The sequence below is a fragment of the Gekko japonicus genome, unplaced genomic scaffold (assembly GCF_001447785.1).
Source record: "Gekko japonicus isolate JY-2015 unplaced genomic scaffold, Gekko_japonicus_V1.1 scaffold6139, whole genome shotgun sequence".
NCBI lineage: Eukaryota > Metazoa > Chordata > Lepidosauria > Squamata > Gekkonidae > Gekko > Gekko japonicus.
The window spans coordinates 13,064-23,904 of NW_015161607.1; the positions used below are offsets into that span (position 1 = coordinate 13,064).

The window sequence follows — 10,841 nt, forward strand, 5'->3', positions numbered from 1 at the left end:
ATATTAGATATCATCTGGGAAAACCTGGTATTTTTTGGTAAAATTGAACAGCACTCACTCACTGTTGCTCCGACCCTTCGATGAAAACAAACAGGGCTAGTTGGAGGATTATATTTACCAATGTAATTCAGACCACTGTCATAAGAACATAAGAGCAGCCATGTTGGATCAGGTCAGTGGCCCATCCAGCATTCTCTGTCACAGTGGCCAAAACGTAAGTGCCATCAGATGGTCAACCAGCAGGGCCAGAACTCCAGAAGCCCTCCTGCTGTTGCCCCCCAAGCACCAAGAATATAGAGCATCATTGCCCCAGAAATAGTGTTCCATCCGTTCATTGTGGCAAATAGCCACCGATGGACCTCTGCTCCAGATGTTTATCCAATTCCCTCTTGAAGCTGTCTATGCTTGTAGCCGCCACCACTTCCTGTGGCAGTGAATCCCACGTGTTCATAACTCTTCGGGTAAAGAAGGATTTCCTTTTCTCTGTCTTACTGCTCATTAATTTCATTGAGTGCCCACGATTTCTTGTATTGCGAGAAAGGGAGAAAAGTACTTCTTTCTTCGCCTTCTCTATCCCCATGAATAATGTTGTCCTTTCAGCAGTGTAGTGTTTTTTTAATTATGCCTTTCTTCAAAAAAAAAAAGGGGGGGAATCCTCAAAATCCAACAATCAATTTAAAAGGAAGAAAAAGTATATATAGGCTGCGATCACACACAATCGATAACCCACTTTCAATGCACTTTCAGGGTGCTTTCCAACTGGATTTGGCCGTTCACACAGTAAAAATCCAGTTGGAAAGTGCATTGAAAGTTGACTGAAAGTGGATGTGTGTGTGTGTGATCGCAGCCGTACAGTAGAAACAAAAATATAACAGTGATGGCAGATCTACACCAGATCTACACGTTAGCGTCTATAAACGGTTTCCAAATATCTAAAAATAAGTCCATGTACAATTGTTGTCTATATGACATGCATTCAAATATTGATAGAATTCTAAGGTCCTCAGTCCTTTGATTCACCGGAGGTGAGCAAGCATCTCTCCAAGGTTGTAATACGAGTCTTTTAAGCGTTAGTAAGGGCGTGGAGGGTCCATTTTCATTGGCCTTCCATTTTCATTGGCCTTCACTCAACCTCCAAGAGATGGGGAGGGTCGTTTAAAAGCACATAAGAATCCTCAAAAATCAATGAACATTGTAACACGAATTTCAGTGATGTTGTTTCGACAGGGTGGGCCAGCCGTATCTGTCGATCCAGTACAGGGGTGGCCAAATTCGCTTAACGTAAGAGGAGGAGGAGGAGGAGGAGATTGGATTTATGCCCCCGCCCTTCACTACCCAAAGGTGTCTCAGAGCGGCTTACAAACTCCTTTCCCTTCCCCTCCACACAACAGACAGCCTATGAGGTAGGTGGGTCTGAGAGAGCTCTGACAGAAACTGCTCTTTTTCAAGAACAGCTCTGAGGGAACTATGCTTTGCCCAAGGTCATCCAGCCAGGTGCAAGTGGAGGAGTGGGGGAATCAAACCCGGTTCTCCCAGATTAGAGTCTGCGCACTTAACCACTTAACCCACTACACCAAAAGAGCCACATAGAATAAACGTCAGATGTTTGAGAGTCGCAAGACAGGAACAGATATTACATGTTTTTATTGGGAAACATGCAAATTTGCTTTTTGTTACCATGAATTGACTGCCAGAAATAATAACAAAAGGGGTAAAAGCAAATATCGATACTGATATTCATTTGTCCAATGATACTTATTGGTTTGCTAACGATATTTCCGCTTCCCCAGCCACCCTGCTGGGAGCCGCACAACATGTGTGAAAGAGCCGCGTGTGGCCTCCCGAGCCACAGTTTGGCCACCCTTGATCCAGTACGTTCTTTGCTTGCACTTGGAGCATTGACAAAGATTTGTGGAATTTCACAGGATGCTGAATGGCTGGCATATTTTCATGCTGACGACTGCTAAGTCTGTGCCGAGCAAGTGTTGAGAAGATGTGGAAATCAGCCCAACAGGCATGCATAAACTCAATTTCCTATATTCTCCCCCCCCTCTTTTAATGTCCCCATATTGTTATTTGTTCTTTGCAAAAGGGAGTCTCCCTCCTCCAACATACCTCTGATGACCTCGGGGTCCCGACCTTGGCAAGTAGCCCAGTCAGGGTCCTGTTTTCCTCTTGGCTATCAGACCTCATTTGCGGGTTCACTCACTCCTGCTTCAGCGATAAATCTTCCATATCCTCCTCTTGATTGCTGAGAGTTCCAGAACTTGGCCGTGTTGGTCTACAGTAGAGGAGATTGGATTTATGCCCCACCCTTCACTACCCGAAAGAGTCGCAGAGTGGCTTACAAACTCCTTTCCCTTCTCCTCCCCACAACAGACACCCTGTGAGGTTGGTGGGGCTGAGAGAGCTCTTTCGAGGACTGCCCTTGAGAGAACAGCTCTGGGAGAACTTGTGACTGACCCAAGGCCACACCAGCAGCTGCATGTGGAGGAGTGGGGAATCAAACCCGGTTCTCTCAGATCAGAGTCTGTGCTCTTAACCACTACACCAAACTGGCTGTCAGCATTCTGTATCAATTGGAAAGAGAAGACGACGAGTTGGATTTATACCCCACCCTTCACTCAGAGCGGCTTACAGTCTCCTTTCCCTTCCCCTCCCCACAACAGACACTCCGTGAGCAATGTTCCCTCTAAGCTGTGGAGTCCTGTGAGTAAAAATTCTACTTTGTGAGCTACTGGCATTGAAGTTGTGAGCAAGCAATTTGGATACTGCATAAATTAGTTTGCTCTGGAGCCATCCTTCCTCCGTGAAGACAAAACTGTGTGAGCTAGAGGCTAAAAAACTGAGCTAGCTCACACTAACTCAGCTTAGAGGGAACACTGCCCGTGAGGTCAGTGGAGCTGAGAGAGCTCCTTCGAGGACTGCCCTAGAGAGAACAGCTCTGAGAGAACTTACGACTGACCCCAGGCCACACCAAAGCAGCCGTTTTCTCCAGGGGAATTGATCTGGGTCATCCGGAGATGACACCGGAAAACCTCCAGGTGTCACCTGGAGGGTGGCACCGTAGATGGTCATCAGTATATATTGCCTTATTTTTCCATCACAGCTGATTGTAGCCTCTGCGAGTTGCCTTGGGTCTGAAGAGAAAGGCAGGTTCGGGAGGTTTTAAATAAATCCATTTCAGATATCGATCAACCACTTTTCCATCAGAAGATAGAATCATAGAACCACATAGATCCGAAACTGGCTTCTCTTATGTTCTGATGTCCATAGAATCATAGAGTTGGACGGGATCTCCAGGGTCATCTAGTCCAACCCCCTGCACAATGCAGGAAATTCACAAATACCCCCCCGAGCACCCCCAGTGACCCCTGTTCCATGCCAAGAGGATGACAAAAAAGCCTCCAGGATCCCTGGCCAAACTGGCCTGGAGAAAAATGGCTTCCTGGCCCCAAAGTGGCGATCAGCATTTCCCTGGGCGTGTAAGAAAGGGCCACATGAGAACTAAGCCCTGAGGCAACCCTTCCTGCCCTCCTTCTCAGGATCCGCCTACGATGTTCAAGGCAGTATGTGAGTGAAAATCAGATAAAATCATTTCCACTACATTAATTTTAAAAAAATAAAATCTTCCACTGAAACGAGAGAGAGAGAGAAAAACAATGTCCGGTAACTGTTCCGCAATCCAACTCAAAGATCTTCCAGAGAAGTTTTTAATTCAAGACAGAAGGCCTGTAGGAATGTTACCGGGCTCTTCGGGGGGGGGGGGGACATAGATAAAGGTTCAAGAGACATAGATAAAGGTTAATCACTGGCTGCACGCCGTGACGTCTAAAACACAGCCTCCAGACGCTGAAACGAATGCTCTCCTGAGCGCCAGATGCTGGAACCAATCATAAAAGGGAAACAGGGCTTAGGGGTGCCAACCTCCAGGTGGGGGCTGGAGATCTCCAGGTATTCCAGTGTTCCCTCTAACCTGTGGAGTCCTGTGAGCAAAAATCCTACTTTGTGAGCCACTGGCATTAAGGTTGTGAGCAGGCGATTTGGGTGCTGCATAAATCAGTTTGCTCTGGAGCCATCCTTCCTGAGGCTAAAATGTGTGAGCTGGAGGCTAAAAAACTGTGAGCTAGCTCACACTAACTCAGCTTAGAGGGAACACTGATACAACTTATCTCCAGGTTACTTCCTCTGGAGGAAAAAAGCTGCTATGGGGGATGGACTTGGTGGCATTATACCCCACTAAGGTCCCTCCTCAAACCCCACCCTCCCAAGGCTCCACCCCAAATCTCCATGAATTTCCCATGTTTGAGTAGGCAAGCCAAGTTGAATCTCCTAGAGGCATCCATCTGACCCTGCCAGTTTGGTGTAGTGGTTGAGTGCGCGGACTGTAATCTGGGAGAACCGGGTTTGATGCCCCACTCCTCCACTCACACCTCCTGGATGACCTTGGGCAAGCCATAGTTCTGCCAGGGCTGTTCTCAAAAAAGAGCAGTTCTCTCTCAGCCCCACCTACCTCACAGGGTGTCTGTTGTGGGGAGGGGAATGGAAAGGAGAAGAAGAAGAAGAAGAGAAGAAGAAGAGATTGGATTCATACCCCGCCCTTCACTACCCAAAGGTGTCTCAGAGCGGCTTACAAACTCCTTTCCCTTCCCCTCCCCACAACAGACACCCTGTGAGGTCGGTGGGGCTGAGAGAGCTCTTGACAGAAACTGCTCTTTTTCAAGAACAGCTCTTATCAGAACTACGGCTTGCCGCTCTGAGACTCCTTTAGGTAGTGAAGGGCGGGATATAAATCCAATCTCTTCTTCTCTTCTTCTTCTCCAGGAATTTCCCAAGTTAGAGTTGGCAAGGCCACGTTGAGTCTCCTGGAAGCATCCGTCTGACCCTGCTCAAATCAGGATGCAGGACAAGGTCTCTTCTAGGCCTGGGTCTGTTCGTGCAGTCGCTCCCAATCGCCACGAAGGGACTTGTTTCTTTTCAAATCCCCATTCCATATCCCCCCCCCCAAACAACTTCCTTCTTCGGCAGCTCACAGCTGGCTACATCTCATGAAAACAAAGGCACCAGGGCTGCTAGTCTATCGGAAGTCCCATTACATGGGACCCCTGCTGGGACCGCCTTCCACAGTTTACACAGCCAAGGGGGATCTGGCATTGTTAGGAAGAGGGACTGCGCTATTCGATACAGCTGGCCTTGGTGGTGGATTTCAGCAAGAAACAAAGGAAGTAAAGATACCGCAGTCATAATTTTCGTTTCCAGACAATAAGCTGGTTGAATCTAGCAGAGGTACTGGGCAATGGAGAAGCCTATCAACGTAGCCATTAGAACAAAGTTTGAGTCAAGTGGCACCTTTAAGACTGAGAGTTTTATTCAGGGTATGAGCTTTGGGAGCCATTGATAGACTTATCATGGAGGGTAGGTCTATCAATGGCTAGAGAGAAGAAGAAGAGAGAGAAGAGGTTGGATTTATACCCCCTCTTTTCACTCGAGGAGCTGCGGTGGCTCAAGTGGTGAAGACGCTGAACTGCAGGCTGTGGAAGGGCGGTAGTTCAGCAGTTCGAGACCCGAGTGTGCCGCATGACGGAGGGAGCTCCCGTCTCTAGTTCCAGCTCCTGCCAACCTAGCAGTTCGAAAGCAAGAAACTGCAAGTAGAGAAATAGGTACCACTTCAGTGGGAAGGGAACAGTGTTCCGTGCGCCTTGACATCTAGTCATGCCGGCCACATGACCACGGAAATGTCTTCGGACAGCGCTGGCTCTTCGGCTTTGAAACGGAGATGAGCACCGCAACCCTAGAGTCGGATTCGACTGGCTTTTGAGCAAGGGAACCTTTACCTTTACCTTTTTTTCACTCGAAGTCTCAGAGCGGCTTACAATCGCCTTCCCTCCTTCTCCCCACAACAGACACCCTGTGAGGTAGGTGGGGCTGAGAGGGCTCTGAGAGACTCGACGTGTTGGAAATGTGGCACAGTAATCACAAAACCAGCCCCACAAGTAAGGATCAAGTATATTTTGAACATGTTTTTTAAAATTCCATTTCTGGAGTTCGTGGACTAGTACTACCCGTCCTACAAATAACTGGTCTGTCTCTCTGGTTCTTCCGTTGTTTTTGGCTTAACATTGGGCCATCCAGTCAAGAATTAACATTGCATTTGTTCATTTTCTGCTGATGAAAAGCATAAACGACCAACAATCCTTTTAAATATGTTGTCGGAGGCTTTCATTGCCAGAGTTCATTATTTGCTGCAGATTTTCCGGGCTGTATGGCCGTGGTCTTGGCATTGTAGGACCTGACGTTTCGCCAGTAGCTGTGACTGGCATCCTCAGAGGTATAACACAGAAAGATGGGAGTACTCTCTGTGTCAAGGTGTCGTCTCTGTATCATGTTGACACAGAGAGTACTCCATCTTTCTGTGTTATACCTCTGAGGATGTCAGTCACAGCTACTGGCGAAACATCAGGTTCTACAATGCCAAGACCACGGACACACAACCTGGAAAATCTACAGCAACTAATCCTTTTAAATGGTTGTTTTTTATTTACAAAGTGACCCTTTGAAATAGCTACTAACCAGTGTTCCCTCTAAGCTGAGTTAGTGTGAGCTAGCTCACAGTTTTTTAGCCTCTGGCTCACACATTTTTGTCTCAGCTCAGGAGGGATGGCTCCAGAGCAAACTCATTTATGCAGTAGCCAAATCGCTTGCTCACAACTTTAACGCCAGTTGCTCACAAAGTAGAAGTTTTGCTCACAAGACTCCACAGCTTAGAGGGAACATTGCTACTAACCGATGCTCCCTCTAAGCTGTAGAGTCCTGGGAGCAAAAATCCTACTTTGTGAGCTCCTGGCATTCAAGTTGTGAGCGAGCGATTTGGCGGCTGCATAAATTAGTTTGCTCTGGAGCCCTCCTTCCTGAGCTAAGTCAAAAATGTGTGAGCCGGAGGTTAAAAATCTGTGAGCTACCTCACACTTACTCGGCTTAGAGGGAACACTTCTTATTGGCTACAGCACTGGGGGGGGGGCGTGTTCAGAAATGACCAGGAGAATTATCCAAACTACCTTTTATTGAAATAATGCTCATAAATAACGTGAATTTTTGTTCCGATTAACAAAAAACAAAACAATAAGCAAAACGTAGCTGAAACAGGCATTGGCAAACTTCATTGCGGAAGCTCTAAGGCACAGGTGGGGATTATACAACCTGGTCTCTACCATCCCCCAACCCACAACTCCTCAACTAACATCACCCAGAATAAGAGTGCAGGTCAAACGCTACCTGCCCACAGTTCACAAGGACTCACGATCTACCTGGGAGATGAAACTGGGTAGACTCTAAGAATGACCGAAGAACCCATCAGACAAAGATGGCGGACTCGTCTTCTAGTCCACCGCTTGGGAGGTAATTCGTGGACTTGAGCAACCGAAGGAGCCATCTCACCTCCCTCTGACTTCTTTTTGTATTTTATAAATGTTTTCAAGAGTATGCATTTTATAGAACATTCCCTCTGACTGAAGCCTTGAATAGGAATCCCGTTCTCCATAGGTACCCCTACAACAAATTCTGACACCCCCCTCTCTGTGCCGTAACATTGATCAGAACCAAACGTACCAATCTGGGCTATCGTGTCTTCCATTTCCGTGCCCTTCTCAATGGGGTTCACCAGCGGGGGTGGGAAAATTCGAGATTGGCTTCTGCAAATATCCCAAGTTCCAACAGACCATACAGACAAGGGTGGTTGTGGGAAATTCCCCGGGGCAAATAGGCATACGAAGATGCAAATTACTTGTGGCCTCCCTCCCTCTTTTAAAGGTATTATCATGCTTACCAGGGCCTCTTTTCTTTCTTTGAACGCTTATACTATCATATTTTAAATGGTTAGAATGGTAACCTCTGACTCTCATTGCCGGCAATATCGTGTGGCCCAGAAAAGGAAAGAAACCCAGCGGGATTAAGAGTGCGAGGAAATCACGTCTGAGTCCCATCCCCCCCTCCCCCGTTAACCAGAAGTCCAAGTTTCCAGAACAAGGAGTTGACACCAATTTGGGTGGTCGAAAGCATTTTGGGAGCCCCACAGAAACGCAGCTCGGAAGAAGGATTCCGTCCGTGGGGGGGGGGGGGTCTACGCTTCGGTTCGCCTTGATTTAGAATGGAGGTGGCGGAAAAGCAGGCCAAGGCTGAAAAGAGAAAAGGTGGGCGTCGTCAGCATTGTTTGGTTGATCCTCGGGAGACAATGGCAGGACACAAAGGAGTGGAGGCAGAGACGGAGCTGTGGACAGATTTACGGCTCTTCCCCGGCCGCTCGTTTTTTGGCCGTCAAGGTTGGTCCTCCGCTTTCTCACACGCGGTGCACAGAAAAGGGAAGCGGCTCCAGTTCCGTGCCTCTGCCGCTAACACAATGGATGGAGCCCGAGATGAAACCGTGCCATCTCCCCTCCCCTCCCCTGTCCTCCGGTCCCGTCGCAGGCAACAAAAGAAGGTGCATTGGCTGGTTCGGCTTCCTCTGAGTATGGGAACTGGGCTTCTTTTCGGTCGGTCGGGGCGGGTCGGTCGATCACAGGATGGGTTCCGTGCCGTTCCAGTTCACGACGGCTCCTTTCCACCTAAAGGCAGAGAGAGATAGCTTTTCATGTTGTTTGGAATGGTCCTAATTCAAGGTAGCCCTAACCCGAATGGCTCAGGCTAGCTCGATCTCATCAGATCTCGGAAGCTAAGCAAGGTCGGCCACGGTTAGTACTTGGATGGGAGACCACCCAGGAACTCCAGGGTTGCTACACAAAGGCAGGCAAGGGCCAACCACCTCTGAACGACTCTTGCATTCAATGTTCCCTCTAAGCCCTGGAGTCTTGTGAGCAAAAATTCTACTTTGTGAGCTGCTGGCATTAAAGCTGTGAGCGAGCGATTTGGCTACTGCATAAATTAGTTTGTTCTGGAGCCATCCTTCCTGTAAAAGGTAAAGGTTCCCTTGCTCGAAAGCCAGTCGAGTCCGACTCTAGGGTTATGGTGTACATCTCCGTTTCAAAGCCGAAGAGCCAGCGCTGTCCGAAGACGTTTCCGTGGTCATGTGGCTGGCTTCACCCAAAGAGTGATGAACACTTGGAATTCACTGCCACAGGAAGTGGTGGCGGCTACAAGCATGGACGGCTTCAAAAGGGAATTAGATAAGCATATGGAGCAGAGGTCCATCAGTGGCTATTAGCCACAAGGTATAGATGGCATCTCTTATGTTCTTACGTCCTTATGACTAAACACCAAGGCGCACGGAACGCTGTTCCCTTCCTAACGAAGTGGTCCCTATTTATCTACTTGCAATTTCTTGCTTTCGAACTGCTGGGTTGGCAGGAGCTGGAACTAGAGATGGGAGCTCACTCCGTCATGCGGCGCACCCGGGTCTTGAACTGCCGAACTACCGGCCTTCCACAGCCTGCAGTTCAGCGCCTTAACCACCTGAGCCACCGCAGCTCCTTCATCCTTCCTGAGCTGAGGCAAAAATCTGTAGGCTGGAGGCTAAAAAAACCAGTGAGCTAGCTGGCACTCACTTAGCTTAGAGGGAACACTGCCTGTAAGGTCGGTGGGACTGAGAGAGCATCTGATCAGCTGGTGCCTTTCTCCTATTGTCCCCACAGGTGCACCCAGATGGTTAGCCACCCCCCAGGCAGTGAATATTCCGGGGTAATACGCCGTGTGAAAAGAACCATGGCATTCCTCCGACGTGCATCCGAGCAAGGCAAAGGCAAGCCAGAGGAGAGGCTTCGAAGTTAATGAAACAGAATGCTGGATCGAGATTCCACAGATCAAAGAGGAGCCCCCCCCCCCCGCAGAGCAAACAGAAGTCATTTCCTGCTCTGGAGATGGAAACACTGCGGGATGAGTCTCTCTTTCCCGGGGCCATGGGATCTATCGGGCCGCCTGGCATTCTCCGGGACCCTGAAAAAGGCACATTCCTTCTGCCTTTCCGGGTCAGCGTCTCTCTGCTTTGACAATGCTCCCTCTAAGTTGTGGAGTCCTGTGAGCAAAAATTCTACTTTGTGAGCTGCCGGCATTAAAGTGGTGAGCGAGCCATTTGGCGACTGCTTAAATGAGTTTGCTTTGGAGCCCTCCTTCCTGAGCGGAGACAAAAATCTGTGAGCCGGAGGCTAAAAGAACCTGTGAGCTAGCTCACGCTAACTCGGCTTAGAGGGAACACTGATCTTTGGAGATGGCCGGTCTCTCCGGGCAGGCAAAGCGGCTTTCCTTCTCCCGGTCCCAAGGAGTGTGAGGTTGGACATGGTGGGAGAAAAGGAAGGGGGCAGGCCGGGGTGCTCAGACTTCCATGAAACAGGAAAGGATAGGAGAAAAGCGACAGGAAGTGCTCCAAAAAGGGGGTCCCTGAATTGAATAGGACCCCCCTGAGGAGTACAATCTGGCCTTCCTAGTGGCCAAACCAAGGGGAAGAGAGATTCAAGGAGAATGAAGTGGTTGTTGGGGTTGCAGTGTTGGGGACGGGGTTGCAGTGGGGTTGCAGTTTGGGGAATACATGAATACGGAATCAGGCCCTTGGTCTGTCAAGGTCAGTTTTGTCTGCTCAGACTGGCTGCTGCTCTCCAGAGTCTCAGGCAGAGATCTTTCGCATCACCTCCTTCCTGGTCCTTTTAACTGGAGATGCCGGGGATTGAACCTGGGACCTTCTGCATGCAAGGTGCCACTGAGCACACCTTAAAAAGGATATTATAGCTTTGGAAAAAGTGCAGAAAAGGGCAACTCGAATGATAAAAGGGTTGGAACACGTTCCCTATGAGGAAAGGTTAAGGCGCTTAGGGCTCTTTAGCTTGGAGAAACAATGACTGAGGGGTGACATGATTGAGGTT

General features: G+C 48.8%; 1 long non-coding RNA gene across 1 annotated transcript in view; it reads right to left on the reverse strand.

Moving 5' to 3' along the window:
* Positions 1-8,114: 8,114 nt before the first annotated feature.
* Positions 8,115-10,841, reverse strand: part of LOC107125875 — a 9,504-nt gene continuing 6,777 nt past the window's right edge. The window contains exon 3 of the long non-coding RNA XR_001483050.1: positions 8,115-8,597. This is a non-coding gene — a long non-coding RNA (uncharacterized LOC107125875). The remainder of the gene's footprint in view (positions 8,598-10,841) is intronic.